The sequence below is a fragment of the Pseudopodoces humilis genome, chromosome 1 (genome assembly GCF_049639895.1).
Source record: "Pseudopodoces humilis isolate 2021_Gansu_Grassland_sample_001 chromosome 1, ASM4963989v1, whole genome shotgun sequence".
In the NCBI taxonomy this organism is placed as follows: domain Eukaryota; kingdom Metazoa; phylum Chordata; class Aves; order Passeriformes; family Paridae; genus Pseudopodoces; species Pseudopodoces humilis.
The window spans coordinates 74301603-74320197 of record NC_142200.1 but is presented as its reverse complement, the minus strand read 5'-3'; the positions used below and the strand labels follow the sequence as shown (position 1 = coordinate 74320197).

General features: G+C 38.2%; 1 protein-coding gene across 4 annotated transcripts in view; it reads right to left on the bottom strand.

Annotated features, from left to right (window-relative positions):
- TRIO (trio Rho guanine nucleotide exchange factor) overlaps positions 1–18595 on the bottom strand; it is a 244543-nt gene that overhangs the window by 215773 nt on the left and 10175 nt on the right. Inside the window, exon 1 of one of the 4 annotated variants that reach the window (XM_014261575.2) lies at positions 13272–13454. The exons of the other annotated variants lie outside the window; for them this stretch is intronic. The gene's annotated coding sequence lies outside the window, so the exon portion shown is untranslated. Of the gene's footprint in view, positions 1–13271; positions 13455–18595 lie in introns of those variants that run through there. 4 annotated transcript variants of the gene reach the window in all.

The window sequence follows — 18595 nt, the reverse complement described above, 5'->3', positions numbered from 1 at the left end:
TAGCTGTTTATGTTGAACTACACATATACTAAGTTTTTTCTCAACTTTCTCAAACTCATGCCTGAGTAGTTTACAACACTCTTCCCTCTGAGAAGGTACATACTTGTTTCTGTTTTGTTGTAATCATAATTAAAAAAAAAAATAAATCATGCATACAAACACCTACCACCCTCCCTCAATATTGGACTGGGGGCCAAGGGTGGTGTGTGGCTCCTCTGAACAAACCAACCTTTATGTATAACTATGATTTGTATGAGCAATTGCTATACTGCTTTAAAAAGCACCTTCACTCTGAAAGCTCTGAGAACAACTTTAAAGGCACTTAAACAGAATGCTCGGTACCACTTATTCTAACTGGACATTTCCTGCACTATTTTGAGTTATCTGGCATATCTAATTAGCTAAACCCCTTCTTGTAACAACTTCAGCAAAGGGGCTTTGAAATAAAATAACACTGTGTTTACCCTTGCTAAGCCAAACACAGCTACAGCTATTATACAAGCTTGAAGTAAATACTTAAGAAAAACACCCATAACAAATGAATACATGTAACAGACCCTTTTGTAACTATGCTAGCCAATGACACCTAATCTACTGTAAATTCAGGGTTTAAGTGCTTTTTAATTCAAGTGAAAATCTTCTGTTTGGGTAGATACTCATTTCAGCAGGGCCATATAGGATTTATTGTTAGGAGGAACATGGAAGTCCAACTGGTATCAGCACCAAATACCTCCTAAGAAGAACAGTCTCAGGAGAATTAAGCCACAAGCCTGGTAGGTGCTAATCTAAACTATGTCTTGACAACTCTCATTTACAGAACCAGTAGCTTTCCTAACACGCACAGAAGCAAAGAGATGGCATTTCCCATTCTGTAGTTACATGCATTCACACTCAAGCTCAATCCTAAAATACTCTTCTGCAAACAGAACAGGAGCTTTGGTATTAAGCTTATTTTATGAGGACCACAGTATGATGAAGGATAATAATGGAATTTTTAGAAGTTCTTTATGAGCAAGTATTTAAAAATAGAAATAGCTAGTTATTTGCATCTTCCTCATAAAGCGTAAGTCACATTATCCTACATCCAGGATAAGAGTATGAACCAATGCAGTAGTTTCAAGCATGCATTCCAAATTATTTTACAGTATTACAGTCCTGGAATTCCATATAACCTGTACACTTTGTTTACTACGAAAAAGACTGCTCCCCCCTCCAATTTAAATCCACATTACTACTAGCTTACAAGTGCATTTTTCTTACTGACTTTGTATTATACAGTTAAAGATGCAGCATTTTCTAAAGCTAGTGACATATTTGACAAAAAAAAGAAACAGAAAACTTTGCTTTGAATTTTAAGTATCTGCAGCTTATCAAGCACTGTCATTTTATCACCAAATGCAGGTTGTATGGATAAAAAAATCTTGGATATGGATGAGAATTTTTAAGAGATTTCTTGTCTTCTCTTCTATGTAAGAACCATAGTCTTAAATTATCTTTAATAATCTTAGATTATTAAAACTCAATTCATTGGTATTTTAAGTCATCATTAGGCTGCACAAATAACTTTGTAGGACTAAACTGAATATAGGTTGCACTGTCTAGAGGCTAAATTAATTGGAGAAGTCTAGAAGATTACAGGTGCCTTTGATTCTCTCTTGTAACTTGTATTTCAAGGGCATTTAGAGGAAAATTTATCTTAAACTACATTTACTGATATCAGTACAATTACACTATCATAAACTATTACAAAAATTATGAAATAGTGATAATCTATATTTATCATTATTTATTGTTGTAAATACCAAGGTCCTCAAATAATAACCAGTTAATTCAGCTGTTGCAGAGAAAGCTTTATTTGGCTAAGACAAATAATACACACAGCATACGCTCTAATATGATTATGGCATTGTCTCATTTTATTATCCCCTGGAAAGAACTCTCTTTTCACATCTCTACAGTATAAAGCATTATCTACAAGAGAAATTTGTGTGCAACATCAGCTCTTGGTTCTTCCAACAAAACAAATTGTAAACTCTCTTAGAACTGGCTCTAGCTACCAAAGAATGGTCAGCACAGCTCCAAGCTTCTGTGTACTGCTCTCATCTGCACCATCCCACATCCATTAAACATATTCCTAACCATTCATGGCTACTGGTTATATGTGCCTCACCAAAGGAGAAAACATTTCCCTAATGTAGGTTTGGCATTCAAACTCCAAGGAGTAATCTCAATGGAAGTAAAATTAAATAGAACGGAAAAATCTTGCAAGTTGAAATGGACTGGACCAAACTTTCTTCCATGCATAATAGTTCCTCAAATACACATATTTTCATATATTTATATGCATAAATGCCAGTACTCACAAAAGCTCCATTCAGTCTCAGCAATCAAATGATCTACGATACCATGAGTACACACAAATTCCACAGTACATCTTTCTGGAAGCTGAGGCCATCCACAACAATTTCAACACTGTGTACTGGTATCAGAGCTTAAATATAATGTCCATTTGAATGTCAATATTCATTGCACTGTCACATGCATGTGTCACCAGGCAGAGGAGCTCACTCAAATACAAAGAGAAAATTATGATAGCATTGGTCAACACCAAATTTAACAACAGCAGCTTTGTATGTAAGATTTTGTATTTTCTTTTTGTTGTTACAATGAACTAATAAGCTTATATTAGAATTAAACAATAACTTATAATGCTTCATTTCTACAATCACTAGCAACATCAGGATCTTGTTCACCTCCACCAACAGATGCAACATCCTACACCCCATAAAAGGCATCCTAAACAAGGCAGTCTATGTTAGAGCTATTATGTAAAGGCATGAGAAGCCACACTACCCCTTTGCAAATAAAATCTCATACTCAAGTCCCAAATGTTTCTCAGTGTCAACAATTTAGAACTGAAGTTAACAATTATGAGAGAGAGGATTTGTAGAGACTAGAAATAAACCATCTTACTTTAAAGATTTAAAAACTAATTTCAAGATGGTCCTAGATCTGAGGCTCATCACCCATTATCAGGAAATTCAAAGTCATGAACACTTTCCCTTACTTTCACAACAACTGGCCTGTCAATACTCAATTTTCCTTAAACGGGGATGTTGTTTAACTCTGCATCTATTGCCTAAACTACATTGGCTCTGATGTGGTAGTGGCATCAGCATGATTTAAAAGTCAACTAAGTATTCTGGTAACCATATCTTCAAAGATATGCCCAATAAAGATAAAAACAAAAGCATCCATATAGGGAGAAAAGGACATTAAATAAACAGATTAAATGCTCAATTAATTGCAAAGAGAGAATGACACTGAAAACATTAAACAACTGTGTAAAGTTGCAATGTGCTTACTTTTACAACACAATCTAATTCCATCTTCTTGAATAAGGTAGAAAAACCTAAGAAAGTTCAACAAAGAGCAACAAGGATAAATAAAATTAATCAAAGAGATCAAGTGCACTGTCAGCAAATTTGCAGACAGCACCAAGCTGAGTGGTGCAGATGACATGCCTCAAGGATTGGATGACATCAAGAGGAATCTGGACAAGCTTAAGAAGTGGTCCCCTGGGAATCTCATGAGGTTTAACTAGACCGAGCGCAAGGTACAGTTCCTGGGTCAGGGTAAACCCTGTTATCAACCCAGATCTGGGGATATCCCCATTCTTGGCAATGAACAGATCCAGAGCAGCCCTGCTGAGGACTTGGGGGTGCTGGAGAGGTTGGACATGACCCAGCCATGTGCACTCAGCCCAGAAATCAAACATGTTCTGGGCTGCATCCAAAGCAGTGCAAGGGAGGGGATTCCGCTGCTCTGCTCTGGTGAGACCCTACCTGCTCTGCTCTGGGGTCCCAGCACAGGAAGGACATGACCTATTGTAGCAAGTCCAGACAAGGGCCAACAAGATGATTAGAGGGATGATTCTAATCCATCTGCATCACAAGTGGCTAACCAGAGAAAGACATCAGCATGGAGAAGTGTAGGAACATGAGAAAGGTTAATAATATCACGAGTGGCTTGGTCAGGGCAAATTAATTGTTTGCAAACTCTTTCAACACAAAAGATGGAGGTCTCAAAGAAAACTAGAAGGTAGCAGGCTCAAAACTACACAAAGAGGTGATTAAAGTGATTACATTGTGTACCACTGGACTTTCAAGATATAAATGCATATACAGGCCCAAGAGGACACTGAACAAGTTGGTAGAAAAGCAAAACTCCACAGATCACTGAAAATACAGAAATATCTTTTAGCTATGGAAGACCTAGTTGCATGCTGAGGCAAGAGAGTGGAGAAGCTTCACAAACATTTATCCCATCCTTGTGGGGTGTTTCCTGGGGATTTGGTTTGGTAACTGGAAGAGGAAGGATAGAGGGACACAAAGATTTGGCTTGGCCTGGAAGGACAATAGCTCTTCACATTTCTGTATCTGAAGACATTTCAAGAAGATTTACAGACAGCAATTTCAGCTGCTAATAACAAGTTTTGCTGTTAGCAGCACCTGCTGGAACACCAGCCAAACACCATCCATGAAATAACTAGTATTCTGTGATAACTCACGTCCACAATTTATCATCTAAAATGAAAGCTGACCAAAATATTACTTTAGTAATTTTACCATTACCTGGGAAACTGTACTACAGTATTCTAGTTAGAGGAACAACTGCTCTTCTCATTTGAGTGTTCATAATTAAGAAAAAAGCAATGAAAGCAATGTGTGGCCTTTCATGCACATGAACTTGCTAGTCAAGTTTACTGGGGATAAGGGGTGCTTTTGAAAGGGACAACACCAAATTCTTTAAAGTCTCTAACAGCAATTACACCTGGGAGAGGCAGAATTGAGCCTAAGTCAACATTTCCATAGGAGCGCTGTATATTCCATCAAAACCTCTTCTGAGATCTCCTGCTTGATAATGACATACATGTCTGCAGAATTCAATAGCTCTGTCACCAAGGGATTCTGCCCTCAATAGTACTGACTGCAAAATGGAGTGGCAGTGTGGGAAAGAGGCTGTATTAGGAGTGAAGAAAATTACCCCACAACAACTCCAAATATAGCAAATCTGACTCTGCAGGGAGTGTTTCCAATCATGCCTGACAATTTTGATTTTACAAGTGGTCTATTATCAGAGTCACGCAAATGACTACAACTCCTTACAAGTATCCAATAGAGGAGAGAAAAATGCACCGAAGTTCAAGACACCAGGAGCCATGCAAGGAAGCCAGAATATATTGCAGGCTGAGGTACCCTTTTCAGGCCACAGATTTCTTTCATTTGGAAACACAGCTTAGAAATACCATTTCACTTTCTCTGAACAAAGAGGTGCAGTAACAGACTTGGTGAAAACCTGTTCTCTTCTGAGGGAGATCCAGGCATGTTTGCCCGTAAAAGCCATTAGCCTCAAGAGGTCATAGGGTCAGAGTCTGCCAGTTACAACCTTCTCCTCTTCCTGGGAAGGGAAGAGGCAAAGATGTGCCTGGATTTCTCTGTCACCTCAAATTGCTGTCAGACAACATACATAAAGTCCAGGTGGAATTTTACAAATAGCTTTATGAAAGCAGAAGGTCAACCTATAAATGCAAGCAAATTAAAATTGAAACCCCTCCTACAAGAAGAAGAAACAAGATTTGCTCCCTCCCTTTGTTCATGTTCCCTAACATCTCTGATTCTGGGATGACAAAAGTATGCCACTTAGTTTTTATTCCACAGAATCATTGGTAATACCGTCATCTTAAACATAATAAAGATTATTTTCACAAATGCTATTTAGTGGTATTTATATAAAATTCAAACTAATTTACTAATACAAGTATTTCTTAAATACCCACTAAGTCACACCATTATCCTCCCTCTCAAGAATGAAGCTGTATAACCAGGTCTCCTTAGAGCTGGCAGGCTAGGGTTAAAGTCCAGTAGGAAACAGACATCTGCTGGTTGTTGTACAAGCACCTAAGGAGTCATTAGAGGACCAAGGTTTACACCGTCCTCTAGCGAAAGTATGTCACCATTAAGGAACTGAACACAAGGTAGCAAAATATGCATTACACACAAATTTGAAAGATGCAAATGTATCTCCAAGCAGATATTTAATTCTGAGTGGATGGGCAACCTTACTGACAGTAAGGACCAGAGACTCTGACAACTTCAAATTCAGTGCTGTCTTTTTACACCAGAACTAAACATCAGCCTACACTTGGAGTTTTGAAGAACTGGAGGTCTTGTTCAAAGTCATTAATTCAAGCCCTAGACACTAGATAAATTTTTTTAAAAAGTTTTTCTATTTTTGTGTGATAATATCAACTTACAACTCATGACAGATTTAAAAATAAAGTATTTTGCTCATCTGCCAGAGCTCACCATCTCTCAAGACAAATCTGCAAAAGCAAATGAACTCACCCACAGTAGGTCCTCAGAAATCCAAATTTTCATCTTAGTCTCCCATCCCTGCTCCTGGGCAATGCAAACATTCTCAGCCAAAAATAACACAAGAATGGAGAGATTGGAAGGTTTTCTTTAAGTTGGCAGCAGCCCTTAAAGAGACATGATCTCAACAAATCCTTACTGCTAGCAGTGACCTTCACTAAGCCCTTCAGCACATCTTCATTAAGTACAAGAGCTCCACAGCAGCATTTTTAAGCAAAATTGATCAATGTTGCCTACAATTTCACATTAAATTCTGTTTCCAACATTCTCTCCTGCAGTTATCCTGACATACTTCTGCTCCAGATGCCACACACAGAGAAGACAAAAGTGAGTGCTGACACGTCAACCAAAGCAAAACCCATAAGCCAGTAACATTTGGACTCAGCTGCAATGACGCTGCAATCAAATAGCTGGAACTTCAGAAAATATTCTTCCAGATAACTCTACTACAGAGATGAAAATTTTGGCTGATAGGCAAATATGTAAACTCTAGCTATCATGACAAGGCTACTCGAACAAACCTTACACTGATGGGTCTTACAGCAGGTCAAGTAGTAGCACTCAAAAATTTATCTAAGAATTAAGAGTTAATCAGAAGAGGCACAGTGAAAGGATAACATTATCCACTGGACAGTTATACTTCTCCAACCTGTTTCAAAATACTTCAACTAATGATGAATTCTACAGCAACATTTCAAAGTTTTGAAAACATATGACCAGTGCTCAATTATTGATGATTTAGTAACTGAATTTCTTTCTGAATAAATAACTTCAGAGAAGCTTTTGCACTAGAAGGATTTCTCTAGCCTATCTGCATCATAGAGACAGTTCACATGCCTGCTTTCTGACTGTCCTCTTCCTACAGCATTTTATTTGTTTCTTGGCTTTAGGCGGCTCTGCTTCAAAAGACCTTGCAGTTTCCAACAGAGGAGCGGGACTTGTATGGTTATCATCCCATTCACACCTCAACCATGTTTTTCTGCGAGTGAATGTGGAGGAAGAAAATACCATCCATCCAGTCGCATTTGGTAGAGAGGAACCTCAAATACGTGTCCTTCTGTAGGGCATTAGTGATGAACTTGTGCTTTTTAGACACACAGAATTCTTCACGACTGGACGCACAGGTGCCAGTCAAAACTGGGACCTGCATTAGGGTGGTGCTGACAGGTAACCTAAGTGCCTTGCCACAGAAGAAAACACAACTGCATCAGCTGCTGTGCCACATGCAACACCAGCCCTTCATCTCACACCTATAACTCAAGCAGCCATCTCCTCCCTTCCTTCAGCTCTCCAAGTCCTTGCAGTCCTATTTGGATACTGAGATACTTGGATACTGAGAAAGCACAAATCACTTTTCCATTTCTGAAGCACAGTCCACTCTTTTAGAGTGATCATTCATTTCACACAGTAAATTAACTCTCTGTCACTATCGGGTCTTTGTTACTTCGTTAGAGCATTTGCTGAGTTCAGGACCTAGCTGCTGATCCTCTGGTTAAGTCTACACTTGAGCTTGGCACACAGTGCAACAGAAGAAGGTCAGTACAGCAAAATCCTGCTGCAGAAACCTCAATGGTCAATCTACGTATTTTGAATGAAGTTTTACAGAAAGTTTTCCTTTTGACTGGCTGTTGTCTGGTTCTGTGGACTTAATATTTATTTGTAACTGACGTATGTAATTCCTTTCAATTTCATTTGAAAGGAATCCTATTTGTGTGCCTGAGATGCTTCACATCAAAGAAAGAACTGTGAAATGGGACAATGAAGAGATGCACTCCAAAAGAACACTTTGATCTGAACTAAATTGCTAATGGGAACAGCCACCAAGAGGCTCTAAACAACCAAACAGATTCTGTGTAGTTTCTGGCCTATGGAAAGAGGGATGGAATCCTCTTTTCCTCTTACTTTTTGTCCACTGAAGAAACTTTGTTGCCATTAGATCGTATCACTGAAATATAAACGATCTGAACATACTTTAAGGTTTAGGCAGGTACAGGCATTTATCTATGGTTCATTTGATCTATGGAGCAATACAGTTTGAAGCTTTGTGCTATCATCCAGCTAATGTTAATTGTGGTACCAAAAAGCAGATTTTTCAGTGGCATAAACCATGGCACTAAGGGTAGTTTTTCACTGGATGACAAAGCCAAGCACTGGAATGAAACAAGTCACACAGTGACAGGAAGCCCCACTGATTTGGAACAGTGCGAACAGCTCAAGTCTATCTTGCAGTCCTCCAGTGAACTAAGAAGCCACTGAACTGAATAGCAAACAAAGTAAAACAAAGTTTTAAAAGCCTGCCTTCCCACTACAGAATGCAAATCTAAAACAGCAAACAAATCTCATCCATTAAAACAGATTGTTTTGTCTTTTCCTTACTCCACTGCATACACAGTTTGTGCATGTACTACTTAACTGCGGTTATTTTTGACAAAGGTCACATCAAGATGGCAATCTGAATCAACTAGAGACTTCCTCAAATTACAGGCACCTGGAAGTTTTTTGTATCTTCTGAAACTGACATCTAGAATATTCTCAACTTTAGAATCTGAATTTTCATGCCACAGAAATAGAAAGGAAGCCACAATCTCTCTCTTGAGAAAGCCACAATTGAAATAGTTCCCAAGGGAAAACTGTAATCATGAAGGTTATTTTCCCCTCATTTTAATTTTCAATTTCAGTCAGCAACTGCAGAACAAAATGGACATGTTAGACAAGGCCATTAAAAAGCCAGTCTCTTGTTTATGAAAACTTACCAGGTCAAGTTACATGCAGTGTTTTCCCTCATATTGAGACAAGTGAATATCTCAATTTTAATAGCCTTCTGACAGTTTACTTATTCCTTTTGTCCCACACAGAGCTCCAAGCATTTCAGCAACATGGAAAACCAGAAAACACCTTTAACTAAAATAATCATTGAGTCTTTCTCACTGCATACAAGCTATTGTCATTTCAATGAAAGACTTGATAAAAGGTCAAAAATGGAATATGGGGTTTCAGAGAGGCAGAGCTGTAGGATGACTTTGTAAAGTAAGGGCCCCTAAGTTATCTATCCCTGTTAATTGTCATGTGGGGACAGACATCGATTATCTGTGCAAACACAGAAAAGGACAGTGAAGCTTTTGAAAAGGAGCACTGAGGCAAATAAGCAATTATTGATTCATGTGTTTGGCAAACATTTTCACCCACTCAGGAGAAGGAGAGTTTAAGAGGATTTTCACTACACAGTAATAACAGAGGCAGCCTCTCCAGCTCATAAAAGGGAAGTCAGAACATAAGCCAGATGCAAAACTCCAACAAGCACTGATTCACAGCTCCAGTCACACTCTAAGTAATGTATGAAATGAGCAATTCAACCATCCAATAAGCAAAGAAGGGGAAAGAGAGGGCAATTATGTCTCTGCTCAACAGAGCACCATTTAAAATATTCCTTCTGATTCAGCACCAACCCTTGTGATCAGTATTCTTGGCCTACCATCAATGAATTTAATTACACAATTATTGAAAAAAACACAACGTTCTCCCTTCCCTGCTTGCCCACAACCAGTCCAATACAAGTCACAGGAATTAGTCAGAAAGAACATGCAGAATAGCTACCTCCACTTTTGTTTTTGAAGTTCAAGTCACAGAAATGCATGGATATTAGCTCAAGCATTACTGAAAATTACATGTTTCCTTTCATTGAGCAAATGGAGCTTAATCTTCTCTATTAATTGCTACAATGTGAGGGGCCATGAAAGTTGCACCAAGTTACTTAACACCCATCAGTTACTCATTTGAGATTCTGGGATATTTGACAGATGTATGTTTGGATCCATATCATCTAGCATGGTTTTGCCCATGTTGGATCTTCCTCTCCTGCTGAGCATACAACGGCAAGTTGAGTTTCAGTTCCTCCCTAGTTCTGCCTTCTTTCACCTCCACGTGCAGCTAGCATGCTTTAGCAGCTCTGCTAACAAACACACTTGCTATCCCACAGCCAATTCCTGCTTAATTCCTTTTTTTTTTTCTGCTTGAAACAGCTGCACCAACTAATTAATACAGATACTGTAGCAATAAGCAGAAAGTTCCTACCATTCAAGCTGACCAAAGTGTACTTTAAAGACAATGTTCTTAAACAGGAAGGAATTCAATACAAAGGAAAGAACAGGGCCTTAGCCACATTAAAACAATACTTTTCTACTGTTGGCTGACGCATTAGTGACTGATTCGGGAACGAGATGCCCTCTTCCCTTTATGCCAGGTTTGGGCTTTTGCCTCCTCCTACATTTGGGGCTGGTGGAGGGGAGGGATGCTACAAGTAGGCATCAAGTAAGGAAGTTATGGCTCTCCTCTTTCAACTTGTGCCATCTTCCATAGAAAAAATATTTATTTGCTTTTGTTGTTAAAAAGTGAAAAATGTTAAGCATTGTTAAGGATTAATATGTTAAGGCCCAAATACCTTAACATAATAAGGATGAGCCTCGTTTTCAAAGCTGACCATTTCAGAAGGCTTTTGAAAGAGACACTGTTCTATCCATCCCCAAGAGGCAATTAATTTTGGATCCTGACCAATGCCCTGATGTTCCAGGCATATCAGCTACGCATTAAGCAAAGGACTTCATTAAAGGACAGGAATTTAATTGAGTCTATATTCAGGTGTATCTATGAAAGCTAGAGGGTAAAGCAGAGATGTAGTAACTAAGAATGTTTTCAAGAACCCACATATGCCCTCTTTCTCAGGAATTCAAGTTGTGTAGCCTACATTTAACTCTCTTCATCATACAAGAGCCAGTCAGAACACATGCTCCCTATTCTGAGCACATTAACTCCATCACACTGCCACTACTTGAGAAAAAAACTTTCACACTAGCTCTAAAAAGTCAGGGAATAGGAAAATAACTACAGATATCTGAGGAGACAGAAGTAGTGGAACATTATCAGATAGCATGCCTCTGTACAACCTGACTAACCATTTCTAGCCTTAGAAACAACTACAACTTAGAAGTCAGATCAAAACATGTTGAGATGGAGAAGTACTGGGAACAGCAAAAAATAAATAGTATTTGTTTTCATATTTTCTGTCTAAGCCTAAGAGCCTACTCTTAAGGACTTCTTTGATCCTTTTTAGAACTTCGCTATCTGCAAATTACTAACCTCATTCTTCAGTTCCTTTCGTTCCTTCAGCGCAGTCAATATGGCAGTTCTATTACATCATTTTTAAGTCTACTTTTTTCAACTGTACATAAACACAAGCATCTTTTTACTTGTCCATCCATTTCCACTAACCATTTTTTCCAGTCCTACATTTATCAGATCCATCAAAAAGCCTCGCTTTGGCAAGGCCAATTTTAATAGAAAATATAAAATTACCTCATTAGTACATAGCCAGCTTTATAAACTTATCCCATTAATAAAGAACCATTTTCAAACTATCGGCCACTTACCAGTTTCATATATTTGGATCACTGACAATTTCTTCCACCAGCTTGAAATGTCACAGTGCTGAATTTTATTTTACCTCTAAGACATGGGCCAAAATACTTCCAGTGGACTCAAAACTCTAACCAAACTAACCACAAAAGCAAGGCATCCAGCAGTAACACTAGGTTTAAATTAAAGGCAATGAGCGAAGTATATGGGTTGGGGTTTGCTTATTTCTTACAGCAATATATTCCTAATTTTAGACACTTGAATGCTTTTAACACTAGATAAACTGCACACATAGCAACTACTGAAGTAGATGTCATTTGAAAAAACACTCAACCATACTCACTTTCTGTGCTAAATTCAAGGCTGCATTTTAAATATCACAGGGAATGACAATTCTAATTGCATACTGCAGAATTAAATCCAAGATTGCTGTCAAAGCAACATTTCAGAGTATGTTAACTTTGAAATTACTGTTAGCCCAGGGAGTAAACTCAAGTTAGCTCTTTCTTAACTCTGCTTCTGTTTTTCAGCTATATGAACTGCCCTTTTTGGAAACATATCTTTACATTAATGCCAGCTTTTCCTTCAACATATTTTACTAGGAGGGAACAATCAAATTGCAAGTGATTTGGCTGTCTCTTTAAAGATTTAATACAAAATTTATACTTCACATCACTAATTGCTTCACCAATTTTGACCACAAAGAAGAAGACCTGGGAAGAAGTCAGCCTGAAATTAGTCACAATTCGTTTTCAGTCAATAGCATGCATTTGCCAGTGCAGGAAGTTTTGATTGAGCCTCCTTAAGCAGAGAAAACTGTCAGCAAAATAACCACCATTTCCAAATAGCTTTATTTTCTTATAGCTGTGACATTTCTTTAATTAAAAAGTGTGATTAGTAATCTCATCTGAACACAACAAGACGATTACCTAGAGATAAAGTTCAACAAATCTCTTGAGATCAGTACGGCCTTGTACACATATCTTCTGCAGCAGACCTGGCAGAGCAGAGGGTACAGCAAGGGACTAACCACAAACATGTTTATTTGCTGGGGTCCTTGTGGGGCTAAGACTGCCAGTGACCTTCTTGCAACTAAGCTGCTCTTTCCACAGAAACCAAAGTAATAAATTTTTATTTGAAGCAGCAGGAATTTGAGGAAGAGTGTAAGTAAAAAGTTAATTTTAAGGTCAAAATAGTTAACAGTGACTTTTTCTTGAGTTGTGTACAAGTCAAGGTTGTACTTTGTATTATAAAATTAAGGAATTCTATCCAAGTTCCTTTCCACTTTCTTGCTCTTCTCTTCAGGGAATATAAAAACATTAGACCTATCTAGGGCAGGGACTATTAACAGCTTGTCTCCCTGATTTGAGCACATTATCCCTGTAAAGCAAACATCTGAGCAGCATGGTACATAAAAACACAACCCACCTTTATGTTCCTTTCAAGGGTCAGTTCTCTTCATGACCTCACCGCACTTCCAATTCCAAGTCTTCTGCATCATATATCCATTATCTCCCTTCCATTCTTCTGCTTAGGCTTGTCCTTCTTGTGCTGTGCTTTAAAGCAAGAAAGGCTTCCTTTTGGCCTTGAAATTGCTGGTTGCTTCAGGGAAACAGTACATTTTCTGCCAAACGGCCTGTGAAAATTCAGGATCCCTTGTATCTATTAATCTGCCTGTGTACATTAACAGAACTGTTAGTTCTCTTTCAGTGTAATAGAAACAGCAGCTTTTGCAATAGGTAGGTAGTGTGGTGATTTCCAGTATTTCTGTAAGCAAACTGACCCTCACCCTTAATTCTGCCAGTTAATTTCTTCCTTCATTTTCTCTTTCATCCTTCATCGTCTCATATATATGCCTGCCTGCCCCTAGCCAGCTATTGCTGCTTTCTTAAAGAGTACGTCTCATATCAGTGCCAAACTTGAACATATTTGGGCAGAACCAAGACAAGGACAGCAGAGCTTATTCTCCAGAGCTTTACTTCAACTACTAAAAGCTCACCAATTCACACAGATGTTGTGCCTCACTGGTTAGAGACTGCCAGACTGGTCTCCAGATCAAGCAACTTTTACTTGCTTCTCTCTCCCTTTCCCCCAACATCAACAGCGTAACTTGTGATAAACTTGAAAGTCAAAGATAAAGATAGTCAAAGATAAAGATATTGACTTGAATAGTGGCTTTATTCTCAAATTTTCTGGAAAATAAATGGATGCCTGGATGAGAAATCCACCAGTTAAATACACTTAATTCGTTCTTGGTTTAAATGTGGCTGATAATACTGCCCTTACACTGTGTGCTGTTCAAAAGCTAACCAACCCCTAACACAGGACTTGGAAACCAATAAATATTGACGTTTCAAATATAACTCAAACATTTTTCAAGTGTTTGTCACCTCTGACATCATCTCTACTAGGGAGATACAGTGTTATTTTGTTTCTGATAATTAGCTCTCTACCAGTCACCTTTCAATAAGGAATACGTTTCATTCCATTATGATATTTAGCTTGACATGGAAATAATTATTTCATATATTCAGTAATTTCTATTCCACAAAGCAGAAGGAATGCAGCTTGTACACAGCAACATTATAACTCTCTCATATCATGTGAAGAGGCACCCCTTTATCTCCTTTTGGATCCTTTCTTGGAGGTTACACGATAGTTCAGTCCAGAAAGCTTCTTATAAAAGCAGCAATTTTAGTCCACATAACTGGGAAAATAAAAAGTGTAATAATTTAGGTCACTTATCACTTTGAACTTTCAATTAAGTCCTTCAGTGTCATATATACTCCCATGGGTGCTTTGCATGTAAATCCTAGCCTATTATGCTGTGGAAAGCATTCCTCACCTGAGAACATATTTTGTCTTTTCAATCTTAATTATCTATTGCTTGTGAAAGGAAAATAAATCATTTGGTTCCTTTCTCATCCTTGGTATTTGATAATTTTTACACCTTGCTTCATTAAACTTTTAGTACCATGCCAGAACTAACATGATGCTCAAGTGACAAAAATCAATCCCTAAGAAATTGAATACTAGAGTGTATTTGGGTCTAATAAAAAAAAATAAATTAAAAAGTTAAAAAAAGAGTAGTAAAATACCTAATTTGTCCTCAATAGATCACTCTAACAAAGCAGCTTATACATCTTTTTTCAATATTACACAGTAAATTACTTAATTTCTGCTCCCAAAATATCTCTGATGTAACATAGTAACCACTGCCACCTCATAAAACCAATGCCATCTACCATCATCCACTAAGTACGTAAATTCTAAATAATGACTTAATTGAGATAGGACCAGGTGTGATTGAAATTGCCACAAAGAGGATTCCAAAACTAGGTAATGCAGCATTACAGCAGCCCATGCAACCTCTTTTTGTCAGTGCAGCACATGCTGTATTTCTCAAATTCAGCAGGACTTTTCCACAGAACCCCCTATTTATCCATGTGCATGTAATGGGCCTCCTGTAGAGATGAACACTGATGCCTCGTGACTGAGCTTATTGTCTGCTGGACCTCTGTCATATTTATTGAAGAAAAAGGAACAAAAGAAGGGATCACAGAAGCAGAGGAAACAATTAAGACAGTGAAAAGCCACTCTGGAAAAAGATGCCTATCCTTCCTCTAACATGCATCTCTCTGTGGTTAATGAGTCTCACTAAACTAGGAGATCTCAAACCTGAAGATTTTGTATTCCACCTCTCAAGTCAGAACAGGAGCCAGAGACCAAAGTATTAGCAAAGGAGACAAGTGGGAGTGAGATTCCTACCCCAAGCAGTAAAAATACTTCACAAAGAAATAAATTAAAGCCTAAGACACTATTTTGGCTGCTCAAGACCACAAAAACCCCTGCTCACATTTGCTGATGTATCAACAGGTAACAAATCTTCAGCATATGCACAGAGTTGAGCTCTGGCAGCCCAGACTGCGCTTTAAGTGTTCCACCTGAGTACCAAGGTATATCCATCCTTGCTTACCACACTCAAACACAGAGCTCTTCCACTTCTTTTCACTGCCTAGAGGACATTTACAGCATTATTGAGAGCAGCACCTTCTTGCTCTTTGAACCTACTCACATTGCCTCTGTGGACATGAACTGCAAGTCACATCCTGTTCATGAACTTGCCTAGTAGCAGAAACACCACAGGTTGTGTAGCCACCCAGTTAACCAAGTGCTCTTGAAAAAGCATTTTACAGCTTTAACTTTCTAACAGTAGGTTAACACAGTGGAGACAGCAACATGGACAAATCTGTTCCAAAAGCCTATTCTGGAAAAGTCTGAGATTTTAAACACAGTAGTTCTCATATTCGCTATATAACAAGATCTCCCAGAAATACAAAGTTTAAATTGCCATGTTGGTATATAACCATGACAGTAGATAATCAGTTGTTTTGCTACAAACTGCTCATTGCTGTAACAGATAAACTGCTGCTTGGAACAAATACTATTTTTAGTAATACTCCAATTTTTTTCCAAACAACCTTGCAAAAACAAACATTCTCAGTCCCTGCTGGAAAACCAAACAAAAACATAAAGCAAATAAGAGCACAACTATTTATACATCTGCCAAGCAAATATTCTACATCAAATGATATAGTAAAAAAAGGGAAGGTATTGAGTAAAAAAACTAACTCTCAGTTCTTGTGGGAGTGATGGGTGGAGAGTGACTGCTTGAAGTTAATCTAATCAATGCTACCATTTTTACTCATAATATCCTATTACATTTACTGTATTTGTAAATAGTAACATTTCTTTTTCTGACAAAGTCAATGCATTAATATATGTATTTCACCACCCCAATGCAAAGCTTTAGAATTAGGTATAGCATTATGAAAGAACCGCTCTTCACTAGCAGTTGGCAAAGGCTATACCACAGGGATTCAGCTGCACTGTCCCTGCTTCAATACACTGGAAAAGGCCCATTTTTAATTAGCAGGATTGTGTTGGTTACCACCAGTTATCCAAAAAATGTACACTGTTAATCAAGGAAGAAGGCAAATTTGCTTATCTTAATTTCCATGGCACTACCAGTCACCTAACAACAGTAATCTACAACACTCTGACATACTAACAGTTTTTCCTTTATTTTTTCCCATTACATGAATTTTACACACTCAAACAAGCTTACTTTTCTCTACCTCAAAGGAAAGCTGATAGCTTCTTAACTTTGATTTGTGGCAAGGCAGTGAGCAAACCCTTTTGGGCAGCCAAACATCCATTCTTAATGTTCACGTGATCATTCCTTTCTATGTACAGACATGACAGATGCAAATTTACTGCTTCTTGAAGAAGCTGGGGAAAAAAATGACACCCCTTTTTAACATTGCAGATACTGGTTCTAATTTCTACTGGTTTAAAACTTCTGTTCAGTAGAGTCAGGAGATAGCATTTCCACTGAGAAGTTCTTCAAAACAAACAAAAAAACCCCAACACAACCCACAATCCACTTTTCCAGGAAGTTAAACTATGCTGTAACAAAAATTGTCAAGAAAGAATCAGACTTCTCAGTGTGGTCTATTGAAAGCAAAGCAAACTCACAAAGCTTGACACAAGTTTTCCTCTGAAGCCGTCTACTATAAAGTTGAATGCAAGAAAAGGCAGCAATACCCGAAAGAGGTTACACCACTCAGTTATGTAAGTCACAAAGGTTCAAATTTAGATTTATATTTAGTTCGTCAATTCCCACCCAGAGTTCAACTCAGTAAACTGATCTATTTTTAGCTTTTGACTCTTTTGGACATTTCCTTCCTTCATCTGTGTAAATGCGTCAGAGCTTCTAAAATGTTTCCCTTTGGCTAGGGTAGGATGCATCTGATTCCAAGCTTAAAAAAAAACTAACACACACACACACCGAGTGGTTATTGTTGGCTGAATTACACCCTTGTTCTGAGTTAAGCATAGGCAAATTTGACTCCACTCCCCAAGCTGTGCTAGAAAAGATATTGTTCCTTCCGCATTGACAGGTTAAAAGCATGTCGTGGCTAAACTCAACAAGGATCACAATGAGACAAACCATACCTTATCACCTTCCATTATAAGCAGGCTTGACTTGGGTCTCCTGTCTTGGCAATTCAACAGACAAACAGTAGAATTTTCCCAAAATGGGGACAGAAATTAAATTCATTTTTGTAACTTTCTGCTCAGCCACCAAGGCAAGAAATTCAGTCAAGTATGACTCCTTATTTTTCGTCCAAAGACAGCCTTCCACTACATGTGGAAAAATTGTTATCTTGGTTTTTATTTATTTAAAGCATTAACAAGCCAATGTCCTTGTTCTGGCCTGAAGGAGACACAATTAGGATCCAGAGAACCACCTCATGTCATTTTCTGGGAACAAGGGAAGGACTCACTCCCACATCAGGGCAGTGTGGCAGAGGGAGCGGTCAAGGAATGTTGGGGGCTCCCATAAGGGTGAGCAATAACATTTCTTTTCTTGTACACTCTATCATTCGTATGATTACTGTCTGTTTTCTTATCTCATTACTGTTCCCAGTAAATTTGTCTTATCTTAATCTTTACCTTTTTTACCTTTAATTCTCCTCGCCATCCCACCATAGGGGATAGCCATGCCCCCATACAGAGGGGGAGTGAGCAAGTGGAGTGAGTGAAACACCGTTCCTAAACCATGACAGCCAACCAACAAGCCATTATGATAAGCCATATAGAAAAGCCATTATGATCTTTCAATCTGAAAAGGTGCAACTAATAAATTTTAGTTTGACTTCCCAAGTTTGGCTTCTGTTGTCCTTACA